The following is an 18,921-nucleotide window of genomic DNA, read 5'->3' as shown; positions in this document are numbered from 1 at the left end:
CTCTGCTGAAGTGCCGATTGTACTCCACACAGAATCGCGTAGATTTCTGCTTGAAACACAGTACAGTATCTACCAAGTGAATGAGACTGCTCCAGCCTCATTTCACGACAGTAGACACCAGCACCAGCACGACCATTCAACAGAGAACCGTCCGTATAACAAACTATGTGTTCATCAAGTTGTCGTTCCAGACAACCAGACAACCATTCCTCACGAAAAGGATAGCTCACATTGAATGTTTTGAAAGGAAAACTGCATGTGAGAGTTAGGTCACTAGGAGCGAGTAAATACTCATCCCACGTAACCATTTGAGACCACAAGCGAGTGTGGCTGGTAGCATAATCTAATGGGTTACTGTTCCAAAGCCCTGTAACCTTAAGACGGTATGCACAAGATAATGCTTCTTGTTTTAGGAACACATGTAGTGGTTTAATGCACAGTAGCGCCTCTAGAGCAGCAGTAGGAGTTGTCGTGAATGCTCCTGTCATCGCCATTAGGACCATCCTTTGGAGATGATTTAGCTTTGACTGAACTGTCGCGACTTCTCCTTTCTGCCACCATACAAGACATCCATATGCTAAAATTGGTCTAACAATAGTTGTGTAGATCCAATTAATATATCTGGGTTTGAGTCCCCATGATTTTCCAAAAGCTCGTCTACATTGGCCGAAAGCCATGCAAGCTCTTTTAATTCTGAAGTCAATGTGAGCAGACCAATTCAGTTTTGAGTCAAGAATAACCCCGACGTATTTAACTTGTTCGACCACAGTGACCTCTGAACCAAAGAACTGCAACGGACGAGCTCCTCTGATTATCCTACGATGAGTGAAAAGCACCATTGATGTTTTGCCCGGATTTACAGATAATCCAACCTGACAACACCATTGTTCAACAGATCGCAGGGCTTGCTGCATTAAATCAAAGAGAGTGTTAATGCTTATACCGGTCATCAATATATGATAATCGTCGGCAAAACCATAAGTCGGAAATCCAAGGTTATTAAGTTTCCTTAACAAACCATCAGCGACAAGGTTCCATAAAAGTGGGGATAGTACACCACCTTGAGGACACCCACAGACACTTAGCTTTCTAATCTCTGCTTGCCGAAGCGATGAACAAAGAAGTCGATTGCTAAGCATTGCGTGTATCCAATTTGTGATACTTGAAGGTATGCCATGACCACGGGCTGCTTCCAGAATTGAATTGAAAGACACGTTATCAAAGGCACCTTCAATATCTAGGAAAACTCCCAAGCAAGATTGCTTTTGTGAGAAAGCTTTTTCAATGTTGTACACAACATCATGTAACAGGGTTGTAGTGGACTTTCCACGCTGGTAAGCATGTTGCATTCCATGTAGCGGATGCAGGCCCAAACTAACATCTCTGATATAGTGATCGACTATGCGTTCCACTGTTTTAAGAAGAAATGAGCTTAGACTGATAGGCCTGAAACTCTTCGCTTCCTCATAAGTGCCGCGGCCGCCTTTGGGAATAAATTTGACAATTATTTCCTGCCAGGCTCTTGGAATATATCCTGTCGCAAGACTAAAAGTAAGTATTTTCTTCAAAACATGTTTGAAATGTTCATACCCTTTCTGCAGTAACACTGGGAAAACTCCATCCTTTCCAGGAGACTTGTACGGAGCAAAACTCTCAACTGCCCATTTGACCGATTCAATCGTCACAACGCTTCGAGCAAGGGCCCAAGAATCGTAACTACCTGAAAAAGTCTCGGGAAGAGCTGTCGGTGATGGATCCATACATCCTGGAAAGTGAGTGTTAAAAAGATAGTGAAGTACATCACCTTCATCAGACAAGTGTTCACCATCTGAAGTTCTTAAGAAACTGACATTAAAGTCCTTAGACTTCGAAAGTAACTTATTTAATCTGCTAGCCTCGTTGAGACTAGAGACATTTGTGCAGAGGCTTTTCCAACCACTTCGCTCAGACGATCGAAGAGCATTTTTGTAAGCCCTTCGAGCCAACACGAATGCCTCCGACCCATTTCTGCGACGGTGGTTCCAAGCTCTTCTGCATAGTTTCCTTAGTCTAGCAAGTTCAGCATTCCACCAAGGAGTTCCTCTAGTAGCTCGCACAATACGAAGTGGACAAGCCTCTTCATATGCTGCAACTATGAGTGAGTTTGTCTTGTCGACAACATTTTCCAAATCAATTGGGGTTTCAATTGTTGGTTGGTACCCGTAAAATCTAGTCGCCAAGCCCTCTTCATAGAGGTCCCAGTTTGTAGATTTGGGATTACGATATGTGATAATATCAAATTTAACGTTTGAATGATCAAAGAATATGTACTTATGATCAGACAACGAAGGTTCGAGCTCATCGGAGACGAGCCAATTCACCAACTCATGCGCAATTCTATCAGAGCAGAGAGTTACGTCCAAAACCTCCTCTCTGCCAGATCTCGCAAAAGTTGGACGGTTTCCTGCATTGACTATGTGCAGGTTTGTACTGCTCACAAATTCCATCATATCAGAGCCTCTCGAATTTATATCTGTGCTGCCCCAAATGATATGGTGAGCATTTATGTCACTGCCGATTACAAGCGGTAAATCACTTTTGCAGCAGTATGATACAACCTTTTTGAAGTCATCGCTTGGCGAAGGTTGGTTATGCGGCAAATATGCCGAACAATAGACATATTTCCTGTCTATGCCATCAGTAGTCATACCAACTGTGACAGCACAAATATCCCGAGTTGTGAGCTCCGATATGAGAGAGACATCGAGAGCACTATTTGCAAGTATGCATGCTCGAGGCATTTCACGTGGATTAGTCATTCCGGTCTTGTTAAAGGCAACAAAGACTGGGTTTAACAATTTTCCAACGTAGAAGTTTCCCTTTTGGAAATATGGTTCTTGAACCAAAGCTAAAGAAGCTTTACCTTCTTGCAGAAGTCTGGATAGATTCATAGTTGCTGTACGTTTATGCTGGAGATTGATTTGTGCTACTCTAACCATTATCAATTAAAGTAACAAACACTCCACCTCCAGCACTTACCGTACAACAACTACAAGAAACCAAATATATTGGCTTATAATCGCCTATAGCGAACCATGTAAGGATTTTTTTAAATGTTTTAATCATTAAAATCCCACGAGTTGCGAAGAAAGAAGTCGTCCACTGTGCCAGAGCTTCGCTTAACACAGTAAGGGAAAATCCCAAGATATTCCGTTCACGACTGCATTGTTTAACCTCCTGCAGCCATTCAGCCATCGGCACGGAAATACACCTTGACTTAGGAGTTCCTATTTTTGTGGCCTTTTACGACATGGAACAGGAAACCAGTGGATCAATTCTTGGTAAAAAATAATTCCGCCGGATGCCACACGGCTTACCTGTTTGGTGGACTTATACCACCGGTACAGGTGGACCGTAGCGTTATTCTTAGCCAGTTGGGAAACCGCTACCGACACTACACGGCTATCTAGGCTGCTCAGAGAGGGAAATTGACATTGATGGTCAACTTCCATGGATGGCCGAGCAGCCAATAAAAAGTGGCCGGGAGTTATGGGGTAAAATGTGCAAAAAAAAAGAAAATATGTGTTCTAATTTTTGTCATAGATGGCGCGACCGATTTTCACAAACTTAGATTCAAATGAAAGGTCTTGTGGTCCCATGCGTAATTCCTGAATTTCATGCGGATCCGACTTCCGGATCCGGAAATAAAGGGTAAAGTGTGTTAAAAATTGTGTACCATCACTGAAAATGGGGAAAAACCTATAAAAAAATTCTAAATCGACCTCAAATCTTTTCCAATGGATAGTTTTTATCAGTAGACGGTCAAACAAACCGATTTCGGTTATTCTTTCAAGAATCGCAGAGAATTATTTTGAAGAATACCACAGTATTATATATGATAGTATGATTGATATGAGAAAGGCATCATTACACCACTAGGTGGATTAAAACAGGTTTTTTAGACATAGCTTCATTATAACTGACTGTTTATAAAAACTGATAAATATAAAAACACTTCAAGTAGATTGAACACCTCCATTCATTCAAAATTGAAAGTTGTTGACACGCTTGCGAAGTAGACGGTTCACTAACATTACTTATTTTAATTTTGTTTTTCTCTAGTCACTATCATAGAATAAAAAAATATTTATTAGCGTATCGCGTATTAGAATGGAATGAATATTCGTTCGGAATTTCAAAATATTGGTTTGCAAGGAAAGTTTCAATACAATGGTTCAATATTATAAATGGTACGCTTTTTAATACGCGTAAATACAAAAAGGAAGCAGAAATTCTGACAACCGACTATCTGAAGTTTTACGAATTCCGAAGGATTATTATTTCGTGCACAGAACTTTCTATTCAAATCGTATTGTTTACTGAGACATATCCCAGATCTTCTTTCATCCCTACTAATACATCTCCTATCCTTTGATAAACGTGGAGACGCAGTGATACCCGAGGTCTCTAGAAGCAACGAGCATCGGACTACACATCTAGAAAACATCGTGTAAATTTGGGTCTTTTGATACCGACATATTCGAGAATCAAAAACGACTCATTGTTACCGTATTTACCCGAGTTGGCGGTTTAATGCATAGAGTGCTGATCTTACAAGCCGGTTGTCGTATTCTCGAGCCCCGACTAGGAATGATCCTAGTATTATTTTTACGTTTCGTCTTTGACTCATTAGTGCAGAGCAGTTCAAATTGAACTGCTTAGTGCTAAACTCGGCAGTTCAATTTGAACCGCTAAGCAGACGTAAAGTTTCTGCTACTTACAGAACACTTTTTGTTTTGCAACGGAGTGCAATGTCTTTTCTGACGTGCCGAATCGTGACGAATCGTGACGTGATCCCAGTGTCAGCAGAATCCTTCTTTGACCAATGTTTGTGACTGCTCGAACGCGAAGCAGGTTGTTACTACGACGTGTAGTTCGAGAGTGAGTTAAAGTTGGAAACTGTAAATTATGGTGAGTTGAGGGGTTGTGTAGGATATCATGAACGAACAGTAATGTTTGAACATCACATAAGTATGCCAGAGGTAAGATGTTATGGGTATTATCGGAGTATAACAATAAGCTTTAAAACAGTAGGGGTTTATTGAAGATGATTTTGAGACACCTGTTTTGAAGAGTTTGATTTTTTTTTTTAGATGAGAGCTAGCGGCGCGACCCCACACCGATACCAAATAAATGAGCTGTGAATGGATGTAAGCAAAATAAAAGTTTAAAAGTGCACGCTTAGGAACATATGACTTGACCCTCCACAAAATACCGCAGTAGGATGCCACATGTTTTTCAGTAGATTTAATATGGTGAATCCAGGTTAACGTGGGGTCAAAATATACACCCAAATATTTGAAACAGTCAACTTTTTCAATAATATAATGTCCTAATTTAGGATGACGATGGATTGGTATTATTTTCCTTATAGGCCGGAAAATCATATATTTAGTTTTTATAAGATTTAAGGATAATAAATTTGTACTAAAATATTGATCTAAAATACTTTAATCGCTCTCCATTGAGTTTTTAATAGCATTGATGTCATTGTTAGGATAAAATAGAGCTGTGTCGTCGGCAAATAACCGCGGAGTCTCTGTGAGTTGCAGGTTACCTATATCATTAATATACAAAAGAAATAATAGTGGTCCTATATTGCTACCCTGTGGCACTCCAATGTTTATGGCAGCAAGATTGCTACAGTCGCCCTCGATGGACACGAATTGTTTTCTGTTCGTCAAGTAGCTACTGATAATAGAGTTCGCGATGCCCCTGATGCCGTAGCACTGAAGTTTGTCCAAGAGAATACTGTGATCCAAAGTGTCAAAGGCTTTTTTGAGATCTAAAAATAAGGCACCAATCATGTTTTTTTGGTCAATCTCGCTCATTATATTGTCTACTAATTCCACGATAGCGGTATGTGTGCTAGAACCTTGTCTAAAGCCATACTGAAATTTATAAAGGACACTATGTTTGTTTAAAAATTAGAGGAGTCTATTTACCAATAGTTTTTCAAAGATTTTGTTGAAGACAGACAGAGTCGATATAGGACGATAATTATTACAATCATAACGATCACCAGACTTGTAAACAGGAATAACTTTAGTCACTTTGAGGCAGTCAGGGTAATAGCCAGTCTGAACAATTACATTGAAACATTGAGAGAGAATTCTAGAAAATATAACAGGGTTACTTTTTAGCACACTTGCAGAGATGTTGTCGGGGCCACTGCTCTTTCTATTGTCCAAATTTTGTATCAGTAGAATGACTTCGTTAGAAGATGACGGACGTAGAAATATAGAGTCACTAACACGACGAACATTATCAGTGGGACAAACAGTTGGGTTTATACGAATATTATCAGCTAATTCTTTGCCGAAATTAGAGAAAAATTTGTTGAATATCTCACAAACTTCAGAGTTTACATTAATTTTGTTACCATTGTGAATCAAATTTATCTTGTCACTTTTTTTCGTTTTTCCGAATGTATTTTTAATTATTATTTATTATTCTCCAGAATTTTGAATGAGGTGTCTTTGTAATAAGGTTTTCATAATATGTTTTCTTGCTATTCCTTTTCATGATATCGATCTTTTTAGATATATGTAATAGCATTTGTTTAAGGTGTTGGTCCTGTGGGTTTGCTTTAACACGATGAAGATAATTACGTTTTATTTTTACCAGTGTCCATAGACCCAAATTCATCCATGGACAATGAGAGCCTTTAATTTTAACTTTTTTTGAAATTATTCTCTTATGTACTATATTTTGTAGAACAGTTTCAACGTCGTCTATGATATTAATGTTATTAATGAAATTGAAGAACTCTTGATTCAATTGACGATTGTTAACAATTTTTTTTTTCGTTAAGGTCATTGGTTCCCTCTCAACAAATAATTTGAAGGTCGTTAAGATTAGAGAGTGGTCACTTAACTCATTATATATTGTGTCGTTACTAATCCGGTTAGTGTCATCAAATCGCTAATTGGTCTGGTTGTAAAACAATTTGTACACGAAAAGTCATAGGACTCTAGCAAAGCCATATATCTCGTCACAATGTTGGTATTGACGAGATTTATTGGAACATTTATATCACCTACAATAAAACACGTATGCTTCGGTTGGACAGAACGCATCAAGCTTTCTAAATAGACAGAAAATTTATTGAAGTCAAAACTAGGGGGACGATACACACCATGAATGTCATAATAATGTCCGTTAAAACATAATTCGATATTTAGATAATGAAATCCATCGAATGTATATTTTTTTATTAGTCTATGCATATCATATCATATATTGCTAAGCCTCCACTGGAATTATCTCTACAAAGAAAGAATGCCTGTATTTCAGTTATTTATTATTGTATTCAAGATCTTTTTTTATACAAATGTAGCGTTTTCTTCATACTTTTAAGAAAAAATACGGATAAAATTATTCGTCACGGTTTTGAAGGAATTCTCGAATTTTTCCTGTAACACGGCTCAGTAGGCGGCGCACAGCTTCTTCGTCCATCGTTTTAGCTATCTTATTCCACCAGGTCGTCATCTGATTGATGTCTTTGACAACGTTTTCCTTTGCCTTGAGTCTCCTCTTCATGATTGCCCAGTATTTCTCAATAGGGCGGAACTGGGGGCAGTTGAGTGGGTTAAGGTTTTTCGGAACAAACTGAACCACTTTCTCTGCATACCATTCTTAACCGGCTTTGCTGTAGTGACAGCTTGCCAAATCTGGCCAAAACATTACATTACGTGGGATCGAATGAACGGCAAAATTCGTTTTTGGAGACACTCTTTTTGGTATAGTTCCGATGTCATTTGTCTTATTTGTAACGAAAACTTTCGTTTTTTTGCCGCAGCTGCAAATGCCCGGCCAAATCATAAATTTTCTGTCAAATTTGTCGGCAAAAACAAATTTAAATTTGGCTGGAACATCCCTCCGAGCCGTTGCCAAGTAAAATTTTTGACCTGGGATATGACCGAAGTCAGCCTTGACACAGGTTTCATCGTCGATCAGAAGACACCCGTTGAACTTGGTCAGTACCTGGTCATATAGTTTCCGAGCACGAATTTTGACCACACTATTCTGTTTCATGGTCCGATTTGGCTGTTTGCTAGCTCGATACGACTTGATTCCTTCCCTGAGTCGAGTTCTCCTCACGGTACTATGGGCAGCACCGAATTTTCTGACCAAATCACGGTACGACAGATTAGGATTCCTCTTAATCGTCTTCAAAATCTTACCACGCAATTTCCGGTCGTCAATGTTTTCTTATACCGTTTATAACGCGCCATACGGTATTTCTGGGCAATTTCAGCTGTTTAGCTAGCCTAGATGCAGACCACAATGGATTTTCCAAATAACTGTGCACAATTTTTTTTCCTTCTTTCGGCTTCCATGTTGATTGTTTACAAAGTACAGTCGATTTTCGGAATGTCAAAAATCATACGTGAAGCTGACAAAATTCCCGACACGTGGGCGCCAAGAGCTTCGAAATCCGTCCACCAGGAGCGCCACAATATGAGCAAAAGTTTGTTCCAATTCCAAATGAAGCAAGCTTTAATGCGGTATTTCGTAGAGGGAACAATTATCATTCTTCAGCCAGGTTTCTCCGATTACTATGATATCTATAGAAGTTTTAAAATTTTCAAGGTTCATTAAGATTTCGTCAAATTTAGAAATATTGTTAATACCCCTCACATTCCACTGCAGAATCGTAAGTGTATGTTTGTCATTACTGCTGTAGTTATCGTTGAACCTATAAATACTATCGTGAAAGTAATTTGTCGTCGTATTATCCATTTATAAAAAGGAAGACAAAACAACAAAAATTACGATTTAAAGAAAAAAAAATTAAAAATATGAAAATAAAATTTAACAATAAAAACAAAAAACATAGAAACATGAAAATCATACTGCAGGCTTCGAGATCAAGTTCGTTTTCGTTTGGGAGCAACTAATTCTGGGGAGGAAGACACTGATTCAGCAGATTTATAAAAGTTTTTAATACGATCTAGGTCAATTTTATTGCGATTTTTTCCGTTTTTGAATGGTCTTCCTTTTTTATTAATATTACTTCTCCTCGGCCCGGCCATACATACTTAATGTTGAGGAGTTTTTGAGAGTTTCGCATTTCTTTTAACAATTCCAGAGAAGAGGTCGAGAGCTCTTCTCGAATTGCAACTTTCGTTTCCTTAAAAGATTTGTCAATAGCAGTAGCAATCAATGGGCCATGCTATGATTTGTTAATTTGTTTATTTGTTTATTTGTTTATTTGTTTATATGTTTATTTGTTTATTTGTTTATTTGTTTATTTGTTTATTTGTTTATTTGTTTATTTGTTTATTTGTTTATTTGTTTATTTGTTTATTTGTGTATTTGTTTATTTGTTTATTTGTTTATTTGTTTATTTGTTTATTTGTTTATATGTTTATTTGTTTATTTGTTTATTTGTTTATTTGTTTATTTGTTTATTTGTTTATTTGTTTATTTGTTTATTTGTTTATTTGTTTATTTGTGTGTTTGTTTATTTGTTTATTTGTTTATTTGTTTATTTGTTTATTTGTTTATTTGTTTATTTGTTTATTTGTTTATTTGTTTATTTGTTTATTTGTTTATTTGTTTATTTGTTTATTTGTTTATTTGTTTATTTGTGTATTTGTTTATTTGTTTATTTGTTTATTTGTTTATTTGTTTATTTGTTTATTTGTTTATTTGTTTATTTGTTTATTTCTTTATTTGTTTATTTGTTTATTTGTTTATTTGTTTATTTGTTTATTTGTTTATTTGTTTATTTGTTTATTTGTTTATTTGTTTATTTGTTTATTTGTTTATTTGTTTATTTGTTTATTTGTTTATTTGTTTATTTGTTTATTTGTTTATTTGTTTATTTGTTTATTTGTTTATTTGTTTATTTGTTTATTTGTTTATTTGTTTATTTGTTTATTTGTTTATTTGTTTATTTGTTTATTTGTTTATTTGTTTATTTGTTTATTTGTTTATTTGTTTATTTGTTTATTTGTTTATTTGTTTATTTGTTTATTTGTTTATTTGTTTATTTGTTTATTTGTTTATTTGTTTATTTGTTTATTTGTTTATTTGTTTATTTGTTTATTTGTTTATTTGTTTATTTGTTTATTTGTTTATTTGTTTATTTGTTTATTTGTTTATTTGTTTATTTGTTTATTTGTTTATTTGTTTATTTGTTTATTTGTTTATTTGTTTATTTGTTTATTTGTTTATTTGTTTATTTGTTTATTTGTTTATTTGTTTATTTGTTTATTTGTTTATTTGTTTATTTGTTTATTTGTTTATTTGTTTATTTGTTTATTTGTTTATTTGTTTATTTGTTTATTTGTTTATTTGTTTATTTGTTTATTTGTTTATTTGTTTATTTGTTTATTTGTTTATTTGTTTATTTGTTTATTTGTTTATTTGTTTATTTGTTTATTTGTTTATTTGTTTATTTGTTTATTTGTTTATTTGTTTATTTGTTTATTTGTTTATTTGTTAATTTGTTTATTTGTTAATTTGTTTATTTGTTTATTTGTTTATTTGTTTATTTGTTTATTTGTTTATTTGTTTATTTGTTTATTTGTTTATTTGTTTATTTGTTTATTTGTTTATTTGTTTATTTGTTTATTTGTTTATTTGTTTATTTGTTTATTTGTTTATTTGTTTATTTGTTTATTTGTTTATTTGTTTATTTGTTTATTTGTTTATTTGTTTATTTGTTTATTTGTTTATTTGTTTATTTGTTTATTTGTTTATTTGTTTATTTGTTTATTTGTTTATTTGTTTATTTGTTTATTTGTTTATTTGTTTATTTGTTTATTTGTTTATTTGTTTATTTGTTTATTTGTTTATTTGTTTATTTGTTTATTTGTTTATTTGTTTATTTGTTTATTTGTTTATTTGTTTATTTGTTTATTTGTTTATTTGTTTATTTGTTTATTTGTTTATTTGTTTATTTGTTTATTTGTTTATTTGTTTATTTGTTTATTTGTTTATTTGTTTATTTGTTTATTTGTTTATTTGTTTATTTGTTTATTTGTTTATTTGTTTATTTGCTTATTTGTTTATTTGCTTATTTGTTTATTTGTTTATTTGTTTATTTGTTTATTTGTTTATTTGTTTATTTGTTTATTTGTTTATTTGTTTATTTGTTTATTTGTTTATTTGTTTATTTGTTTATTTGTTTATTTGTTTATTTGTTTATTTGTTTATTTGTTTATTTGTTTATTTGTTTATTTGTTTATTTGTTTATTTGTTTATTTGTTTATTTGTTTATTTGTTTATTTGTTTATTTGTTTATTTGTTTATTTGTTTATTTGTTTATTTGTTTATTTGTTTATTTGTTTATTTGTTTATTTGTTTATTTGTTTATTTGTTTATTTGTTTATTTGTTTATTTGTTTATTTGTTTATTTGTTTATTTGTTTATTTGTTTATTTGTTTATTTGTTTATTTGTTTATTTGTTTATTTGTTTATTTGTTTATTTGTTTATTTGTTTATTTGTTTATTTGTTTATTTGTTTATTTGTTTATTTGTTTATTTGTTTATTTGTTTATTTGTTTATTTGTTTATTTGTTTATTTGTTTATTTGTTTATTTGTTTATTTGTGTATTTGTTTATTTGTTTATTTGTTTATTTGTTTATTTGTTTACTTGTTTATTTGTTTATTTGTTTATTTGTTTATTTGTTTATTTGTTTATTTGTTTATTTGTTTATTTGTGTATTTGTTTATTTGTTTATTTGTTTATTTGTTTATTTGTTTATTTGTTTATTTGTTTATTTGTTTATTTGTTTATTTGTTTATTTGTTTATTTGTTTATTTGTTTATTTGTTTATTTGTTTATTTGTTTATTTGTTTATTTGTTTATTTGTTTATTTGTTTATTTGTTTATTTGTTTATTTGTTTATTTGTTTATTTGTTTATTTGTTTATTTGTTTATTTGTTTATTTGTTTATTTGTTTATTTGTTTATTTGTTTATTTGTTTATTTGTTTATTTGTTTATTTGTTTATTTGTTTATTTGTTTATTTGTTTATTTGTTTATTTGTTTATTTGTTTATTTGTTTATTTGTTTATTTGTTTATTTGTTTATTTGTTTATTTGTTTATTTGTTTATTTGTTTATTTGTTTATTTGTTTATTTGTTTATTTGTTTATTTGTTTATTTGTTTATTTGTTTATTTGTTTATTTGTTTATTTGTTTATTTGTTTATTTGTTTATTTGTTTATTTGTTTATTTGTTTATTTGTTTATTTGTTTATTTGTTTATTTGTTTATTTGTTTTTTGTTTATTTGTTTATTTGTTTATTTGTTTATTTGTTTATTTGTTTATTTGTTTATTTGTTTATTTGTTTATTTGTTTATTTGTTTATTTGTTTATTTGTTTATTTGTTTATTTGTTTATTTGTTTATTTGTTTATTTGTTTATTTGTTTATTTGTTTATTTGTTTATTTGTTTATTTGTTTATTTGTTTATTTGTTTATTTGTTTATTTGTTTATTTGTTTATTTGTTTATTTGTTTATTTGTTTATTTGTTTATTTGTTTATTTGTTTATTTGTTTATTTGTTTATTTGTTTATTTGTTTATTTGTTTATTTGTTTATTTGTTTATTTGTTTATTTGTTTATTTGTTTATTTGTTTATTTGTTTATTTGTTTATTTGTTTATTTGTTTATTTGTTTATTTGTTTATTTGTTTATTTGTTTATTTGTTTATTTGTTTATTTGTTTATTTGTTTATTTGTTTATTTGTTTATTTGTTTATTTGTTTATTTGTTTATTTGTTTATTTGTTTATTTGTTTATTTGTTTATTTGTTTATTTGTTTATTTGTTTATTTGTTTATTTGTTTATTTGTTTATTTGTTTATTTGTTTATTTGTTTATTTGTTTATTTGTTTATTTGTTTATTTGTTTATTTGTTTATTTGTTTATTTGTTTATTTGTTTATTTGTTTATTTGTTTATTTGTTTATTTGTTTATTTGTTTATTTGTTTATTTGTTTATTTGTTTATTTGTTTATTTGTTTATTTGTTTATTTGTGTATTTGTTTATTTGTTTATTTGTTTATTTGTTTATTTGTTTATTTGTTTATTTGTTTATTTGTTTATTTGTTTATTTGTTTATTTGTTTATTTGTTTATTTGTTTATTTGTTTATTTGTTTATTTGTTTATTTGTTTATTTGTTTATTTGTTTATTTGTTTATTTGTTTATTTGTTTATTTGTTTATTTGTTTATTTGTTTATTTGTTTATTTGTTTATTTGTTTATTTGTTTATTTGTTTATTTGTTTATTTGTTTATTTGTTTATTTGTTTATTTGTTTATTTGTTTATTTGTTTATTTGTTTATTTGTTTATTTGTTTATTTGTTTATTTGTTTATTTGTTTATTTGTTTATTTGTTTATTTGTTTATTTGTTTATTTGTTTATTTGTTTATTTGTTTATTTGTTTATTTGTTTATTTGTTTATTTGTTTATTTGTTTATTTGTTTATTTGTTTATTTGTTTATTTGTTTATTTGTTTATTTGTTTATTTGTTTATTTGTTTATTTGTTTATTTGTTTATTTGTTTATTTGTTTATTTGTTTATTTGTTTATTTGTTTATTTGTTTATTTGTTTATTTGTTTATTTGTTTATTTGTTTATTTGTTTATTTGTTTATTTGTTTATTTGTTTATTTGTTTATTTGTTTATTTGTTTATTTGTTTATTTGTTTATTTGTTTATTTGTTTATTTGTTTATTTGTTTATTTGTTTATTTGTTTATTTGTTTATTTGTTTATTTGTTTATTTGTTTATTTGTTTATTTGTTTATTTGTTTATTTGTTTATTTGTTTATTTGGTCATCTGTTTATTTGTTTCTTTTGTTGGACATCATCGAATTCTTTAGTGACGCGGAAAATGAATCTTAGCAGCTTGGAGGCATTGGAGATAGTAAACTCAATGTGCTCCTTTAAATTTAACTTAGAGTCCAGGAGGACACCAAGGTCCTTGACAGACGGTGTACGTTCCAGAACAATTTTTGAAATATTATCGTCGAAACTGACTATATACTGTTTGCGACTAAAAGAGATGACGGAGCATTTGGAGGTGTTCAAAACCATTCTGTTGATATTACACCAGTTAGTCAAATTATTCAACTGCTCTTGTAGGAACTCTGCGTCAGCTGTGGATTTGATGACATGAAAAAATTTGAAGTGACATGAAATAATTTGATGTTTCATATTCTTGGTTCATTATGCATATTCGCTGATTCACCATTCCATCAACCAGCCCCTCATGAATGCATTGTTTGCATCAAATGGATTCAAACATGACATAAAGACTTTCTATCCTATGTGAATGCCAATCAATGGACACGTATTTAATTTATGTTCTTCAATTTTGTACAAACAATTGACCTTTTCCGATCTTACCAATACTCCAGTTTGCATCCAATGTTGTATTGTTTACCAAACAAATCCAAACATTCCACACGCCATTCTATTGACCATAGACCATAGACACACGAGAAGGCGTGAGAACTTGTTCAATTACCGAATAGTATTATCTTCATGTTTCTCATTGGAGGTTGGAAAGTAATTAAATTTAAAAAATGGTTATAAAAAATTCCACTTAGTAAAACTAATGGTCTTCGATCAAGAATCGTGTTTCTCAGTTATTTTACACTCTTTCTATAGAGAAAGACAAAAACCACCAACAAGTTTCAATTGTATCAATCATTTCGACTAGACAATTTGCTACGTTTCCCACGAGCAGGAAACCCATTCCATTTCGCCCAGAGTTATGGCAGGTTGAATTTTCCGACAATTAGAATCAAGGGCTAATCGATTTAGGTGCTACATTCCGCCTCCGAGGTGTTGTAATACTAAACGGTACCTGTCAACTCCCGACTACCTGCACTACCAGCGCAAATTTTTGTGAAGTTTTAATTAAATAATCCTCCTGTAGTGCAAACTACCATAGGCTTATTGAAAGCTTGTCCGACTACTGCTAAAGCTCCTTCCGACACACTCTCTTGCACACCGCTGACACGGACGTCTCGTCCCGTTAGGGCAGTAGTTACTATCGCAGCATCCCATCGCAACACGGACAGTGTCACTGACTGTCAGTACATGAAGTCAGTGCGGACTCAGCCACTCATTGTCATTCTGCAAAACGAACCGCTTTTCATCGCTCCTTGTGCCGTGAGTGAAAAGTGTGCGCTACGGAAAATTACATCGTGCATATTTTATGGCGACACATTTTCATAATAGAGTTAATGCGGTCGGTGTTATGCGTTTTATGAGCAAGTAACCGTGCAGAAAAGTTTTTTTTTTTGGCAATAGTTTGCAGCCGTCTTCCCTGCCACCCACGGGTCGGTTTTTATTCCATTGCGAATGTTGTATAGCCGGGAGATTGGAATTATGGAGTGTAAAATTTGAAACTAGCGGGAAGGCTAATTATCATCTTGACTTGCCATGCACGAACCACTGCGGTTTGTTCCACCTTCGAAGCATGCGACGGAATGGATTCTGGCGAACTAAAAAGTTGAACAGAATTCCCAATTTGCATGAATTTAATAAGATTACGGTTCTGTGCACCGACGGACTCGGTCGATACGGCCGAAAGGGTTTAGACAGATTTCATGTAGGTACTCCACGAAAGAGAAGATGCTGTGCGATGGCACGATGACGGAAAATGGTGAAACGAGAGACAGGTCTGCCCGTCGGAATAGAAGTAGAACCGGTGTGAGCATGCCATGTTGGTTGGAATATAAATCACCTGTACGGTAAATCACTTGTGAAGTACAAGGTTCGAAGTAAGTTTAAATGCATAGTAAATAATACAATTGAAACGAAGATTTTAAGTTAGTTTGAGTGTTGACCATGCAAATAAATACTTGGTTGTGCAAGCTGCATTTACTTGGCAGATGTCGTATCATCAAAGTAAAGAAGTTCTGACACACTGGCAGCAGCAGCCAGATACAACTGGGAATAAATTTGGCAAACTTCGTACGGTAGGATGATAAATTAGAGAGCGATGTTTGATAAACTGCTCATAACACTTCAACAACAAACTATGAAATATCGTAGAAAGTTCTCTGGCAAAACTATCCAGTTAAACTTTGAGCATAAATATTGATGTTTTTATGCATTTCAAGTATATTATCGAATAAATTGAATTAAATGCTGTCTTAGGAAATGCTCGAAGCAAAAAAGTCCGCACGTAAGCGATATAATCGAAACAAAATGTTGTCGAAATCTTAAATCTAATACGAATTACTGACTAGTTTTTCGAATGCTGTGATTCGACTATATGATATCTTACCACAGCATTTAAATGTGGAACTTGAATCAAATTTTCTATTGCTTGTATCAATATGAAAACTCAAGTAATCTCCAACGTAGCTCTCGAATGAATTCTTGGGAAGAGTCGTTCGAAACTTTACAGAACTATTTAATTAGATTTTTTTCCCGTTTGAAACTTCATTGAAAAGATCTGTTCCTAATCCACCTAGTGATGTGATAATGTCTACTTCTTGTCAATATATCTAATCTTATCATCTTAATTTTTAACACGAATTCGGGCCTTTTATGATACAAATTCATTTCGATTAATTCGGTTACTAAACAAAAACATGCTTCAGCGTATACGTCATCTATTCACATTTCTCGAGCAAAATTTGTCATCAATAATATATTAAAACTTGATCATTAGTCACGTCCAGAAATAATTGTGCGGATCAAAAAACGAATTGTGGGTTACGTCACTTGTACGATTGAGTCTCCGAAACATGGAGTGTTACGATTTATTAATTTTAGTTTGACGTAAAGGCGCCATAACTAAGTTCAGTTTTTGCAATGACTGAGCGGAAACATATATTGTAGAAGCCAAATGAATGAAAAGCTAACAGAAAAGGTGATTTATTGAAAAAGATACGCTCAGAGACAGGACTCGAACCTGCGTTCTTATGCATTCCGTGCATACGCGCTACCATTTCGTCACTCTGAATCTTGTTATAGACACTCAAAAACGCCAGTCATACACAGTAGAACGTACATCGAACATGGTCTACATCCTGGCCATCACTGGCACCATTACAAAAGGTGACAAGTGATTATAAATACTCAATGCTTGATCAAAAAATTCTACTATGTCTGACTGGCGTTTTAGAGTGTCTATGACAAGATTCAGAGTGACGAAATGGTAGCGCGTATGCACGGAATGCATAAGAACGCAGGTTCGAGTCCTGTCTCTGAGCGTATCTTTTTCAATAAATCACCTTTTCTGTTAGCTTTTCATTCATTTGGCTTCTACAATATAACTCCAAAAACTGATGGAGTGTTAGCCAAATGATCTTCGAACTCAAACTACAACCCAACATTTATCTCGAGAGAGCCTGAAAGTATTGAGATCGTTTCATCCCGTATCCGAGAAAATTAAGTAGTAGTTTTGTCGTTTTTATCACTTATGCCATTATATCTCCGGAACTAAACGTGGTAGATAATTGATTTTCGAAATTCATCAAAGACTTATCAGTCAAAAAATTCTAAGTTTGTTGAAATTGGTTCAGCCATCTCCGAGAAAAGTGAGCGGTAAGAAAAAACGCGGGTGGATCATGTCACAGACATAACTGGACGTCGTGAATACGAATGAAATTGGTACGCTTCCTTCACGCTTCCGAATCTCAGTTAGTTGATCGATTGTGTGAATTTTACAAGCATTCCCCTTCTTCACTACTAGAATTTGAAACGATGCACCTACACGAAATTACGGATAAGTTACATCAAACATTCCGACACACAATAAAATAGTACGAAGTAATTTCTATAAATTTTCCTCATGAAATAATGGTGGTTCTGAAAAGAACCTTTTATGGATGAGTTCGTGTTGAAGAGTGACGAGTTGAATTCGAATTTCGATGGATACCGCTGACTTCCGTCATCGATTTTCAAGCTGACCTATTGTCCGTGGATGAGATACTGATATGATTTGCGCAGGTATAGCGTTCACAACCGGTTATAAGTTTCCAATGAAGAAAACTTTAAATCGCTGGGTTCAACAATGATACAATAGGCCTATGATATGAAAAGTAAGAAATATATCTACGGCTTTCTACATTGACATGTCTAACCAATACGAGATCAATACATGTACCTCCAAGCGTAGAAGCTTGTGAAGGAGCAGATTTCGTATCCAACTTCATGTACTTGCTCATGAAATCAATGAACTTAATATTATCTTGTTTTGAGGCATCTATATTGAAAACCGCATTTTTATTCATCAAGTTGTTATTGACACTTCCGTTTTCATGAAGTTGCACAGGTTGTGGCACGTAGGCTCACTTTTGACAAGCAGCTGGAGTACAGAGTGGAACACTTGGACTTACAGTATATCACGTGATTTTTAGAGGCACAACATAGTTTGTTGTAAGCGACTCTTCCCATTTCGGAAATAATAATACTATATAGGATACGATCAGCAATCCAGTAATATTCAAACATTCTTTTCTACGCAATATGCACTAAACCAGCTCCGAAAATACCCATGTTGTAAGGGTTTTCAAGGAAAATCAATAAACCGGAAGTCGGCATCTTGGAATTCAGAACCACCTCAAACATCGTTTTCCGACATCTACTCACCAATCCCGTTCCGAAAATATCCATATTGTTAGGTGTTTTAAAGGAATATCAATAAACCGGAAGTCGCCATCTTGGAAATTGATGCTGCTTAGAACATCTTTTTCCTGTAAATACTCGTTCCATAACTATCCGTTCGTTTCGTTCCATAACTATCCAATATATTATACATATCTAATAATACATATACATATGGAAAACTTTTTTTACGTTGGAAATTCCAATTAGCGTAAACTTTTTTACGTTGGAAATTCCAAATAACGTAAACTTTTTTTACGTTTAAAATTCCAAATAATGTGAACTTTTT

The sequence above is a fragment of the Malaya genurostris genome, chromosome 2 (assembly GCF_030247185.1).
Source record: "Malaya genurostris strain Urasoe2022 chromosome 2, Malgen_1.1, whole genome shotgun sequence".
Classification (NCBI taxonomy): Eukaryota; Metazoa; Arthropoda; class Insecta; order Diptera; family Culicidae; genus Malaya; species Malaya genurostris.
The sequence above is the reverse complement of the archived record's forward strand: the minus strand, read 5'-3'. Positions refer to the sequence as shown.